At 53.6% G+C, this 14628-nt stretch overlaps 2 pseudogenes; one reads left to right on the forward strand and one right to left on the reverse strand.

Moving 5' to 3' along the window:
- The first annotated feature begins 502 nt into the window (after window positions 1-502).
- Window positions 503-4567, forward strand: LOC119098726 (RING-box protein 1A-like; annotated as a pseudogene).
- A 1639-nt stretch (window positions 4568-6206) lies between these two features.
- On the reverse strand, window positions 6207-12622 carry LOC119098727 (lysine--tRNA ligase-like; annotated as a pseudogene).
- Window positions 12623-14628: the final 2006 nt, after the last annotated feature.

Raw genomic sequence — 14628 nt, forward strand, 5'->3', positions numbered from 1 at the left:
CACCTCACTTCCAGCAAGGCCATCAGGAACAGCCCCAAGACAGCCCAGTTAAGGGCAAATAGTAGATGAGGGTGGCTCGAACCCACCCCCGCCTTGTGTGGATGAGTCGGAAGGTTGGTATTCTAATCAACTGAGCTGTAGGGACTGTCCTAGAAAGTCATGCCTGCTGGCTTGAGGCTCACGTAGGTGTAAACACATATTTTGGGGTACATTTTTGGTCGCCAAGATGTTTTGTTTATGGCAAACAAATTATTGGTTTGACCATGGTGACTTTTAACATGTTCCAACGTTTCTTTGATATCAAATGCCACGCTATCTGTTACAGTGGATTAAGTGAGGGACTGTTACGAGAACCAGTCTGATAGGTTCGGAAGCGTAGGGGTTGTCAATAAGTTTGTCCGTCATTTAGTCTCTCCCATGCATTACTGACGGATTACGGCGCGTGTGTTTCATTTACTGGAGTACAGTGGTTGCAGGATGTGTCGTATGCTATAATCGGGGTTATAGCGAGGTTTACGAGCTCCGTACCAGAAAACGGTGGATCGCTGAGTGCTTATATTGTGTAGCGCACAAGGTATGCTGCTGGGTGCTATTTCCTTTTAAGTAAGACGGGACTCCAGACTCCTTCCTCAATTTTGTGGCAAACCTACAATTTTGTGAAACCCCTGGTATGCTTTATCCCTCATTCCTGGTAGGCTGTAAATTCCAACCAAATTTGGATGAGGTTGCATCAACCTTCGCGAGTATTGGATCAAAGTTACCATTCAGGGAATTTTTGGTGTTTGTCTCATACAATCTAGGCCTCAGATTGTTGAACTGTGGAAAATGCTTAGAGTACAAGCTGTACCTCAAGCATTTTCTATGTGAACACAAACTCAAGTTGTACTGCACAACTGGGATGTTTGTTCATGCATGAATGTAGCTGAATTGGGGTGGGGAGGTCATTGGGGCCTTAGCCTCCCTTTGCCAACATGTACACATAGGATACTTGGTTAATGTGCAGGAATGGCATGTCATCATGGGCACAACATGGTCATTGTGGTGGATGTACTTGAGAACACCATTAAACAACAACAAAAGGAATGGCATATGACCCTTTCAAAACCCTGGGTACATAGCTGTGTTGATGTTCTTGAGGCTGTGAAGTTATTAATGGTGTAATTTCACCATCACAGAAGGTGCTTCTTTTCCACCTCTTACCTTCTCTTATGACATGCACAAAAGAGCTGACCAAAATTAATGGTGATTTTCAGTGTGTAGTGTCACAAAATAATCTTGAGGCTGCATGGTGGCAAATAGAAAAGCTACTGCCAGAATATGTCAAACAAACCGGCTTGTCTCGAGGTTTGTGCCACTTTATCTCAAACTTTGGGAGGATGGGCTGGATTCACCCTAATCTTGCCAAACAAAAGAATATCAGCATGATTGCAATGCCCAAATTTGGTGCATGAACCTGTGTCAGGCTTTTGCCATACACCAGCAATGTTCAGCCTCCTCCATACTGTGAACAGGACATCATGAACTGGACATGTCCATTGTCTGCCCAGCATAGGAGCAATAAACCAGAAAATTTTCAGCACCTCTTTGTCTTCAAACTGAGTGCTCAGAGGCGGGTGCATGGTCACTGCTATTTTTAGCACACAGCCAATTTCCAGTAAATTGTGATGTTCAGAAGGCAATGCCAGGGAAAAGCACCCCATAAATATTTTATACAAAAATTATTCATCAATTTGAGGCAATTTTCCCTAGCCTCAATTTGATGTCAATGTAATGATGATGAAAATTGTGATGTCAGCATGCCAATGTTGCCTAGGTGTCCAGTGCAGTGGATTGATTTTTTGCAGACTGCCCTCTGGAACCTAATTAACACTTGGTATCTTTATATTATTGTATTGTTATTTAAGGTATCAGTCATGTATTACATATTATATTATTGTTTTGGTCATACTGTCACATGTCATATATTATTATATTATTATATGTTATTATTATTATGTAAGGTATAATTATATTATATATAATTATATGTAATTAACATAAGGTATCAGTCAAGCCTGGAGAAACACTTATTCAAATAGGGGCATGTTATGTGGTGGAATGTTAAGCACAGCAAGGTGCATATTTCAATGAAAAGTGATATGGCTCTTGTCAAACATTTCAGTGTGTCCTCTGCACATCACTTTGTGCTAACTGCTTGGCAGGGGAGCCCAGTGAAGTAGCATCAGCATATTTCAAACCAGGAAGGGAAGCATGTTATGAATATGGGCATACTAGACTGGTGGGCTATGAAAGCTTCAATACTGATGTAGCTTGAGCAGACTCTTTTCTGGAGCTGAAAACTTATGCATCCATTGCTTTCCTTGAAGCCAAATCAACAGGTTGCATTTCCATTTTATGTTAAGAATAAATATAACTTTCATCTTCAGAAAAGAATAAAGATGACATAACTCATGCTCGGTCTTTTGTTTAAGACATTTAATGTGTCAGAAGGGAGATCAAGTTTTTGGCTTTTGGTAAACTAATGACGGTATGTTCCTTTAAGCACACTTGAAATGAATGATCTTACAACTGCATACAAACACAATCTTACATTCACTCATAATGTCAGCAATCATGTCAGATACCTTCCATGTGTGATACCTTCCATGTCAGATACCTACCACTTTGTCTCACTGTGTCATAAATGGAAGGATGCTATACCAGATGGAACAGTAGAATGTGAAGTAATCACTGAACACAAGTGTGACAGCTATACCCAGAATGCCTTGGACTTAGTGCCAGCTGTAATGATGCAAAATATTTTTTCAACCAGCATTCATCCCAATACCACTCACTATACAATATGGGTATGCCTCTTAATTTTTTTTTATTGTTTTCTTTTGACAGCACCAAATTGTGGGAAGGCTGCAGCACTGACTGTGAAGTGGCTCAACATGAAGCCTTATTTTGCTAACCCCTTAACTTGAAGCAGTGTTTTGCACCACTGAACATGTGGTGCTTTTGTTTAGAGCACATTTGATAAGTGAATGATGGTGCACTTGATGACAAAAATGGTAGGCATTATTGTTTTTTTCTGTTGAATGTTAGAATAACACTTCTCACTCAAATGATGAAGTAACATTGGCATAGGTCTCGGTCGCAACAGCGGCGCGATGAGGCGGGATGTTGTGAAGAATGAGCTGGCCGCGTGGCTTCCGTGAGCGATGCTTGACGGTGACCAGAAAATGATTGCTAAGAATGGTTTGGTCCAAATGGCCTGTGACAGTACCTTCCTTCGGTACCTTCGATGATTGGGCAGGCTTCTTTCCCGCCCTTGTGTTTCCAAAATGTGACGTAGTCAACCTTTACGGATGCTGCACGCCGGATTTTGGGAGATGAAGAGCGTTCATGCTTTCACTGCAATGACTAACTCTCTGCCTCTAGGTTAAACAGTGGAAACTAGATGTTATTTGCGATTTCAATCGACCCCCACCGTTACTCCTGAGCTTCCTTGCCTTTGTTCATTTGACAGCTGGCGTGGCGCTGACATTGAGACAACTTTGGACGTCTTCAGGTGGTCATGAGCAACTGAAAAATGATGAAAAGTTTTCTGTGAATACCTATTTTTCGCGTCCAGTGTCATGAATCTGATGGCCGTGCACTGCTATTCTCAGGTGGCACTCGTAGTTTAGAAACCGGCGTCGAAACGTAAAGGAAATGGTTGACGATATGTCAAATGTAGCCCAAAAATAGCGCTGAATATCTAAAACTCGACAAGATGCAGCGCTGAAATCTCTGATGTGCTGAGAAAATAGGTAGATTTTCATCTTGATCAGAAGCACATGCATTGTCACATGGTACAACAGCTAGACGGATCATACTTGTGTGATGCGCCCTGCAGTTTGATGGGCATGTCCGGGGTTTTCCATTCACACAGAACATGCATTGTTACTCAACTCGCACTGTGTGCTGCAATGCTGAAGACATCATCACATGCGTCGATAAATAACCCGTAGGCCGTGTTATTGCAGGACCGGCGCTCCGAACATGGCATCAATGGAAGTAGATACAATGGACGAGGAAGTTGTAGCGGGAACGTCCCAAGAGCGACAAGAAGCGATTTGAAGTTAAGAAGTGGAACGCTGTGGCGCTATGGGCATGGGACATAGTGGTGGACAACTGCGCCATCTGCCGCAACCACATCATGGACCACTGCATCGAGTGCCAGGCCAACCAGGCCTCGGCCACCAGCGACGAGTGCACGGTGGCGTGGGGCGTGTGCAACCACGCCTTCCACTTCCACTGCATCTCGCGCTGGCTCAAGACGCGCCAGGTGTGTCCGCTGGACACAGGGAGTGGGAGTTCCAGAAGTACGGCCACTAGGCGGCGCTCGGCGCCAGACGGGGCGGACCGGTGGAGCGCCGAGCCAGGAGGACGGCTGACGGTCCCAGCTGACTCGAATCCCATTATCCATGTGATGTGAAAAATAACCACGATTTGGCGGCCGCTCACCGCGGCACCTACGATGCTGCACTGCGTGGCTGGCGTCCGGGTTGAGAATACACCGCAGTATACGTTCTTAAACCAGTTTTGCCCATGAAAAGTTGAACCCGCATTGCAGACATGCCACGACTTCGCAAGCCGTCGAATATAGTTCAAAACGCCACGCGCCCCGTACTCAGAACCCGTGAAGTTGTTAGCCACCTGCACCTACGAAATCAGTGGTGGTAGTTTGGCGGTTATGACGCGTCAGCATGCGGCATTTTGCGCCCACTCGAGGATGATTATCTGTATCTGCACTGGCACGCTATAAATATGTTGTCAACTCGTATTAAGCGGTTTCGCCGGTGCACTTACACTGAGGGCCGAGTAAAAATATGTCAATGTGTGCTAAAATGCGAGCATATCTCCGACTTCACAGCATGGGTCGGCATTCTCGACCGATCAGCCGATTGAGGGAAGCTGGTGGAAAATATCGTCTCCGATTCGCTTCATTGTGCCGGCACAAAACAAGAACATGTTCCACCGACAACGGTCCCCGCACCTGTCACACTGGCACATCCTGGCGCGTCGAGAAGGACGAGTACGCTGCATGTGCATGACCCAAGCAAAGAGTACAGAGTGACTTCCTGAAAGCGGACTCTGCAGTGAAATTTACAATTACCATATATGACCTTGGTTTTCCTGAAAGGGTGGAGATGTTGGCCAAACATGTTCCCCCATGTGTGGCGGACTTACTTGGATATGGCAGACTTTATGTCGCGAGCGGGTGCATTAAGTGGTAGCGGCATCCTCTCACACGCAGCGGCTTTCGCTACCGCATCCGCGCTCTCATTCCCCAATATCCCTACGTGACTGGGGCCAACACACACTCATACGGCTGATAGTGTTGCCCGGCCATCCCATTTCCTCCCAGATCGATCGCATCAGAGGAGTGGTCGCGCGACATCGACGTCGGGCCCAATGATAAAAAACACTTAAATTAACGATCAAAATGACTTCATTCCCTTCTGGGCGACAAGTAACGTGCTGAAGATCTGCTGCAAAGTGAACAGCTCTGAGGAAGAGGCTGACACGCAATGCGGGAGGCAGAAACCTGAGGTGTGATGACCGCCAACACCTGCGCAAACCAGTCCCTGTCGGGCCTTCGGACCCGTTAGTACACATTTGCAATGAATTTTCGTGTCCTGCGATCCGTTCCAACGAATAGTTCGGCAGCTCTCGTGGGAAAGTGCCACTTTTATGATGATGGAAAGCTGCAAATCATTAATTGTACTCGGGCGCCGCGAAGGAGTTAGGCCCCAGTGTTCGGAGCAATGTCATTTAGCGTAATATCCGCCTCATCCAGCCAGTCCCGGACGCGCCTACACACGGGTCGCGCTGACGTAGGCTGCCCCTTAAGAAAGAACGGATTAACGGCTGAGAGAAAATGGACTCGGAAGCCGGTTGATCCGGGGGATTACAACACCTTCGTGGCGTAATTCAAAGTACGTCGTCTTCTAACAAGCAAAGGCGGTTCATCGGCTTCCACCAGCAAGTCAACAAGTCCACCAGCAAGTTGTTCGGGTTGTACGAAAAGCCCCATTGGCCACCCCCGATGTCCACATGGTTCAAAGCGGTACACATCTTCGCGCCATTCGCGTGTCGCCGAGAACTCGAGATAAAACAGCTTCCACCCGGTCGTGAATTTATTCGGAAACGGCAACAGGGGAGAGAGACCGCCCGGGTTCGGGGGGTCATAAATAGATCACAACTGGGAGTGGTGCTGCGGGCGTCGACGGCGGCCCTCAGCTGGTGGGGCCCATCGGCGGCCGGCTCCGCAGGACGGTTTGTCCTCTGGCTTCATTGCGGGGAAGAACAGCACCTCCTGCCGGACACCGGTTCCAGTGACGTCAGTGCTGATGCCGGAGGCCACCCCCACGGCCACGTCAGTGTCCGGGCGCAACAATCACGTGACCTCGGTGTGTGAACATGTCTCAGTAGCGTCAGTGTTGTACACCACGACGTTGCTGTCGGAGGCAGCACAACAACGCTGCAACGGCGTCAGTGCCAAGGCGCGGCGTTACGAACGTGACGTGATTGACGCCGCTCGGGTTCGCTCGCGGCGGCACGTTACGCGGGTTACGCAGACGCCAGTATCGTGTGACAGTGTGACGTCATTGCCAAGGCGCAGCGACGACAGCGACGAGTGACAGCGTACGTTAGAGTCGGGCAGCGCAACGTCGGGTATCATGACGCAGGCGACCATGTACACGCCTCCTCGCCCGCATTCCAGAATCCATCCAGTATGATGTGGGCTCTCCATCGGATGTATCCGAGATGTGGGGCTCTCCACGGCCTCTGCACGCACTTCGTTGGCGCTAATCCGTCGCCCTTCGGCCCCGAACCCGGACGTCTAACCTGCCCGGCTCACATTCCAGGCCTGAGGGTGCTTAGATCACGCGTTGCACGCCGCCCGGCTCGATGCATATTGGTTGATTTTGAGCAAGGGGAGGCGCAACTGGCAGTGCATCCCAAGCCGGGAGTGTATAAGCATGACAAAATATCGCCATCCCTGATATCCAAGCGGCCGACTGCTGGTGCACTGCTTCCCACCACAGAAACAGCCATCTGACACCCTCGTGACGCACGCGAGCGACGCTGTATAGATGCCGCGTCAGAGACAGCTCCCGCGACATGAGCCGTCTCGCTGTCGCCGAGCCCTCACGAGCGCGGCTCGCGAGCATCGCTCGCGCTGCCGCAGCAGGCTTCGGGCGCACCTTGATGTTGTTGGAGTCGGTCAGGAACATGGTGAGCCGGTCGATGCCCATGCCCCATCCGCCGGTTGGGCGGCAGGCCGTACTCCAGCGCCGTGCAGAAGTTCTCGTCGATCAGCTGCGCCTCGTCGTCGCCCGCCGCCTTGGCCTGCCCGGAGCGGGGGCGCGTGAGACGCGCACGTGAGAGCGGTGGGGTCCTTGGGACCGGACCGATGGGCGCGAGCAGAGCAGCCCACAAACGGACCACCCGCACAAGGCCCACCAACTGTACCCCGAATCGCAGAGTCGGACTCGCCGCCCGCCGAGGCACTGCGAGTGATACAGCTCGCACCAAGTGTGGCCAGCATCCCCCACGCGCAGCTCGGACCCTCGCTGGCTTGGTCGCCGCGCGCTTGTCCGGCGGCAACCGGCGGTAGCGGAAGGACAACTGCGGGGTCGCCGTACCTGTCTGCGGCGACGTCCCGGCCCGTTCGCGGACGGGGACGGTACTCACGTTGGCCTGAATGGCGAACATCTGCCTCTGCGTGATCGGGTCATTCAGCTCCGTGTAGGCGTTGCACACCTCCTTCTTGCAAACGAACAGCTCGAAGCGCTCCGTGATGCCCGGCTGCGAGCGGTGGTACTTGGAAAGCGGCGACATGATTTGCGGGTGGTCCAGGATGAACGTCGGCTGGATGCACGTCTCCTCCAGGAACTCGCCGACCAGCTGGCGGCGCGGCGGACGCGTCACACACCGTTCGGCGGCGTCACGAGGCCAACTGGCCACGTGATGCCGTCACACCACAGCGGTGCACGGTCACCCGGGCCAAACAAGACCTGCCTCACTGGAGAGGCGTCATCGATCAGCGGCAGTGACGGACGGCGACGCCGCGTGCACGGCGGCGGCGAAACCGACGCCAGGCGCCGACCGCACCCGTCCGCGCTGCTGCCCCGCGCCGCCGCTGTCCGGCAGCCGTGCACACGCAGCGCCAACCGGAGCCGGCTCTCCGCCCGGCGAGGCCGCTCACCTTGTCCAGCAGGCGGGCGGTGGTCCGTGGCGGCGCGCAGTCCACCTGGTGCTGCACGCAGAGCCGGTCGAGCGCGGCGCGCGCCGGCTCGCCCGTCAGCTCAGTGGCGGGCGGCAGAGACGTCTTGAGCGCCTGCGGCCGCGGCAGGGACAGACCACGATAACGTCAGCTGACCCAGCCCGCCACAGCCGAAACACAACATTCATTACTACAGCATTGAGGCAACGGGCGGGTGACGACAGGTGAACGTTGATGGTAATACGAAAATATAGCAAGAATGAATTAAATAAACGTATGCGATGGAGAACATGTACATGTACCGTTATCGTAACAACGGGCAGTACGACTTGTCATTGGCCATGGCGGAACGCACAGTATTCCCGTCCACCTGCCGGCGTGCGGAGGCCTCGCCCGAGGCCCGCCAGAGCAGAATGGCGGCGGCGGCGGCGGCGGCTCACCTTCTCCAGCTCGGGCAGCATGTGCAGCCGGCGGAAGGGCGGCGTGAAGTCCACCTGCCAGGCCTCGCCGTCCGGACCGTCCGGGTGGTACGTCACTTGAGTGGTGCCGAATATGGAGCGCACCATGCCTGCGCGCGGTAGACGCCCGGTCAGCGGTGCCCCAGGTCGGCGACGCTCGCAGCTCGACCGGCCGACGCCCGGTCAGCGGTGCCCCAGGTCGGCCGACGCTCGCGGCCCGACGGCCGACGCCCGATCAGAGGTGCCCCATTGTCGGCGACGCTCGTGGGCCCGACCGGCCGACGCCCGGTCACCGGTGCCCCAGGTCGGCGACGCTCGCGGCCCGACCGGCCGACGCCCGGTCAGCGGTGCCCCAGGTCGACGGCGCTGCAGCCCGACCTTGACTAGCCCCTCCCCAACACATATATCACGCATATCTATGTTCAACATTTGTACATGATCATGATGGCCTGGCGGACCGTTACCCATGCCTGGAGGACCAGCCAAAAAGGTGGCTTGGCATGAAAAAAACAAAAACATGCTGACCGTTGTTCACATGCCGTAAGATACGATTTTCTCGATCCTCGCGATCCTTCGGCCCCCGGATGGCAGTGTTAACTCCAATGTTGCATTGCAAGAGCGGGACCAAACTACCGATGACCAGACCCGGTCACTGGGACTGCAGCCCGGCCTGGGCGGGGAAGGGCTGCCGAGCGCTCTCAAACTCGAGCTCGACACACGATAAAAGCCTCATCGTACCGCACATGGCTATCACCTGGCTCGAACGACCAGCACTGCTCCCATTGATCATGGCACAAATGCGCCCAGCAGTTAAGATGATTACTCCATGGACAACGCGGGTACGGAGCTCATTATGGCAGCTGCGAGGTGCCGCTAGACCATCGGGGGGATGATCCTGTGACGTACGTGCGAAGGTGCACCGGTCGGGCTGGGCCAGCAACCACGCACCTGATACCATCGTCTCTGTGATCTCCATCAGGTCGTTGTAGTCGGCGTAGGCCATGTAGAACTCGCAGGTGGTGAACTCCGGGTTATGGGTGAGGTCAATGCCCTCGTTCCGGAATTGGCGCCCGATTCTCGTACACGCGGTCAATGCCGCCCACCACCAACATCTGCGGCGCGGAGCCACAGCCGGTCAATTAGCAGAATACCCAGATACCCAGAGCCAGAGCCGACCAGTCCGTCGCGCGTGTCGAGCCAGAGCCCACCAGTCAGCCGGTTGTCCGAAGCCAGAGCCGGCCAGCTCGCCGAATGCCCAGAGCCAGAGCCGGCGACCGGTCAGTGAGGCTGAACTGTGGCCTTAGGTGATCAGTGTGTACGGCATAGTAATTGTTGAACGGGCTGAACCATCCATATTCCCGTTTCGCACACCTTGCAATCACATCCTTTCCCTCCATATCGACGCTGGTCACTCATATCAATCTAATCCATACATCACACTAGCGGAAGCTACAACACCTCGAAGGAAGCCTGTAATGAAACAGTAGTTTACAGGCGGATAAGTCAATAAGAACGCGATCGCGATACAACCGCCACAACAGACTGAGGGGGAAAACAACCTAAGTGTGAAAGGTTTCTGCAGGCCACGGCGAACGGCACAGAGTCGTTATACATGTCGGACTTACGTCTCACATGGGACTCACCTTGTGGTACAGCTCCGGGGCTATCCGCATGAACAGCTTCATGCTGAGTTCGTTGTGATAGGTCTCGAACGGCTTGGCTGTGGCGCCGCCGGCTATCATGTTCATCATGGGCGTCTCGATCTCCAGGAAGCCGAGTCGATCCAGGGAAGCTGCGCACGTAGCTGCAGGCCGGGCCAAATGGACCATTACGCGACAACGAACCGACTAAAACCGCCGTGAAACGAACAGAACGGAAAAGTGTTTGCTTAACGGGAACGACAGCAAGTGGAAAATGAGCGCTTCGACCAACACACAACCGTTACACACGAACAATGTTGCACAGCTCCTTCAAATCAGCAGTTGACAGTCAGCACACATGGCATGACAATGGTGAAGCACACCAGGGTATTTGGGTCAGTGGCAACGGATTGCACCTGAAGCACTCCCCAGTATTTCAATGATATTTGAGAACAGGATGGAACCGCGTGCGGATGCGTTGTTTTATGGCGTGCGTACGGCCTCACCTGATAATCTTAGCTCTGACGAAAAATTTGTTACGACCACGTCTTCATTCATAATGAGGTCTAGATACCGCTGCCTAACCTTGTTTCCTGAAAAAAACGTCCGTAGGTCAGGCGACCAAAACACACACACAACACTTCATGTCTATAAATATCGTTACTGACCAATATCATTACTGATCATTACTGACCTTCCTGCAACCCATGGCTGATTATGCGTGCTGTTGGGTAGTGGGCTCTGGCAACATGACAGCCACACGTGAAGCGGGCGGCGGCCCAGCGGCGCCGGCGTACCTTGTCCTTGAGGCCGTAGGTGCATGGAGGGCAGCATGTGCAGGCAGGGCGTGAGAACCTGCAGCCGGTGCGGCACCACCGACAGCTCGCCCTTCTTGGTCTTGGCCGGGTGGCCCCACCACGCCGACGATGTCGCCGCCGCGCCGCAGTCGGTCGGTGTCGGCCCGAACCGCTCCGGGTCCTCGTACAGCTTGAAGTGTGCCATTATCTGCGGAGAGCGCTGGGCGTCAGGGAGGCAAGGGTTAGTGTGAGGGACTACCCCTACTCCCGGACGCCCTACAGCTGGCCGTGATCCACCAGCCGGAAGTGCGGGGGGAGGGGGGGGGGGGAGGTGGCAGAGGCGACAAGTGGGACATGTCTGGCGAAGGGGGACGGCACGGACGGCAGCCCAGGAACAGAGCATAAAACACGCCTGGGTTCTCCGGCCATTGTGGTGTACTGCACTGAAAAAATTGGTGCGTTGAAAATCTTTGAGAAGCTCACTATTTGTTTCAGTTCAGCAACGATTGGTTCGAGTCTGGTGAGACTGGTGCGGACGAGCATGCAAAGCGTTTTCAGCAGCGTTTCGAAAGGCAAATCTATACACCGTGAGTTCTGCGCTCAATTATTATATAGCGTGGCAACAAGAGCCCAACAACGCAACGAATGAGTCCCTCAACGTAGAAAACTTCACCGGAGTCCCACACGGCGAACCCCGCCAAGGCAACAACGGAGTCTACACACGGCGACGCCGCCCCTGCACGGCGACTCGCCTGTATTTTGACGCCCTCGCCGCGCAGGTCATAGAAGCGCAGCTTGGCGCTGGACTCGCGGATACTGTGCAGCCGGCCGGCCACCGACACCGTCACGTCCTCGACGGCAGACCCGTCGGCGATGTTGCCGTACTGGCGATGACTCCTGCAGAGACGTCGTCACGTGGAACTTGTGCGGGAACGGGTTCTCGCCGGCCTCCTTGGCCGCCGTCACGCCCGCCACGCGCATCCGGTAGTACTCCTGCCGCACGGAGGGCGCAGAGTCGGTTAGCGTCATGGTTCTGAAGAGACGCACGGCCATGCGCAAACAATTGCGGCACGGCGCGGGACGCTGACTGCTGCGCCAGAATACATCAGGGCAAAAAACGTACACGCTAGAAATAATTCGACGATTTCGTTAGTTTTGATGTATATTTATGGATTTTCTGCGCACTTAATACATCATTATAGCTCACTGCAGGCAAATAAAAACGGAAAGCATCGCCGAACGACACTATCACAGTACCACAAGTTCACCAATTATACCCTCCACGTCCACCGGCGCAGCTGTCACGCTCTACAGAGTGAGCGTGGTGGGTGCGCCGGCGGGCGTAGAGGGAGTGGTCCTGTTCTGCAGGAGGCCGCGGAGAGGCGGGGTCGTACATTAGCCGTGAGCTCGCCCTCCGCGGCGGCGGCCGACTTGGCGGGCGCCTCCTCGGCGGCGGCGGCACCCCGGCCTCTGACGCTCCTTCTCCGCCTTCTCCTGCTCCTTCTTCTGTGCTTCCTGGCGCCGCTTTAGCTCACTGCGACAGAGACTGCGGTAAACGGTCGGCCACAACCAGAAGCAAGAATGGGAGCTGGCCGCCCACCGACGGCGGCGGCGTGGGAGCCGCCGCCTACCGACGGCGGCGGCGTGGGAGCCGGCCGCCCACCGACGGCAGCAGATATGGGAGCCGGCCGCCCACCGACGGCGGCGGCGTGGGAACCGGCACGCAGCCAACCACATCACAGCGAGGCAGGCGCGATGGGCAGCTTTTTGTGCGTCATGACGCATGTTACTGGCCTGGCATGACCGACGGCAAAAGACTGGTTCACAACGGTGATGAAGGGAGTGGAGGAAAGATACGCGCAGCCCGTGGCCACCTTTTGACCAACGGCCGTGAAACACATACTCAGCAGTATATTACTCCCAATCGATCGCCACACCAGACGTAGGATACACGCCGACGATGCCAATAAGGCATCACGGTGTTTAGCAGACGGCACTGAAGATGAGGGCCCTTTCAAAGTCCTTCGAGCACTGGCGTTCCGGTCGGCACCAGGCCAATGACCAGCCGCTTAAAACAATGAAAAAAATGAACGCTTCGCAGTGGTTACCGCACCACATACGGATCGGCTGGACTCTGGAGTCGTTGTACTTGTGCCAGACTCCCAATGGAGACCTGGCCATGACTGACAAGAGAGACTGGTTCACGGGGTGATGGAGGGAGTGGCCGGTGACCAGTTTTGACCGGTGGCCAGTTTTTGACCGACAGCCGCAAAAACACCACACTCAACAGTGTACTAATGGCGTTCCGGTCGACACCAGGTCAATGACCGGTGCTGCCAGCGCCGTCCCCAACGCAAACATGACCTGACACCACACTTGACCCTGAGGCGTACCTAGCTTGGACACCCTTGCGGTCCAAATCACGCACATGCATTAGCATTTGAGGCAGACTGAACAAGACGTGCCGCAAGGAAGGAATCTGTGATTGTGCGATGCATCGGCATGTAACAGGAGTGTGATACAACGGTACGGTTGCATCATATGTCGAAATGGTAACTTCTATCGCGGGCTGCGTGTGGCACCCAAACTACGGAACTGGACGGGATGTACCACTGGTAAGCTGGGGCCGGCTCACCTGATGTGGCCAGGAGTTCTTTGGTGACGCCGCCAGTTGGGGTCCCAGCGGACCTCCTAAAGCCCGCGCCAAACTGGTCACCTTATTAGCCTGCCTGAGGCAGGCACAGGGTGGCCAGCCCCAGCTTACAAGACATCCTTAAAGAACGGTCTGTAACATGCCCAAGCAAAGCGTCAGTGGGAATATTCCTGTAGTGAACTGATGCTGCTCACAAAGGGTACAGTACAGAAGCATGACAATTTCACCAGTGAATAAACATCTGACAGTTTCCATAAATATAGCATCTTATAAAGGTGCCTCACGGTCAGCAAATCAGTGGCTAGATATATTAAGTGCCGCAATGTGACATGATGCATCCACGTGAGGCTGCTTCAGAAACAGAATACATAATAAACAACATTATCACTTAAAGATGTTTCCTTGAAGTGATAAATTAGAAAATACGGGTGAGTCAAAAAACTGTGTGTGGGGTATATGATAATTGCAGGTAATTTTTCCCATCCTATGCAATAAAAGTTCACATCATTTTTTACTAGATCCTTAGACTCTTTATTTGCAGCACTACAAAAACCAGATTATGCTCCAAGAGAACTTGACAATCTGAAACTGGGCACAATTGGAATGGACAAGAAACTTAGACAAATGATGATGATGTTAATGATGATCACTTGAGTTTTAGGGTGCACCAACTACTAAGGACATTTTGCACCCATAAAGCTAACTGGCTACCAGGTGCATTCATGGCTGCAGACCCTACTTTTTTTCTTAAAAAATAAGACCAGCTGCCAGGTGCCAACCATGCTGGAACCTTCACCAGCAAGGTCCGAAAGGGTAAGAT

The sequence above is a fragment of the Pollicipes pollicipes genome, unplaced genomic scaffold, assembly GCF_011947565.3.
Source record: "Pollicipes pollicipes isolate AB1234 unplaced genomic scaffold, Ppol_2.1 Scaffold_4740;HRSCAF=5597_pilon_pilon_pilon, whole genome shotgun sequence".
In the NCBI taxonomy this organism is placed as follows: Eukaryota; Metazoa; Arthropoda; class Thecostraca; order Pollicipedomorpha; family Pollicipedidae; genus Pollicipes; species Pollicipes pollicipes.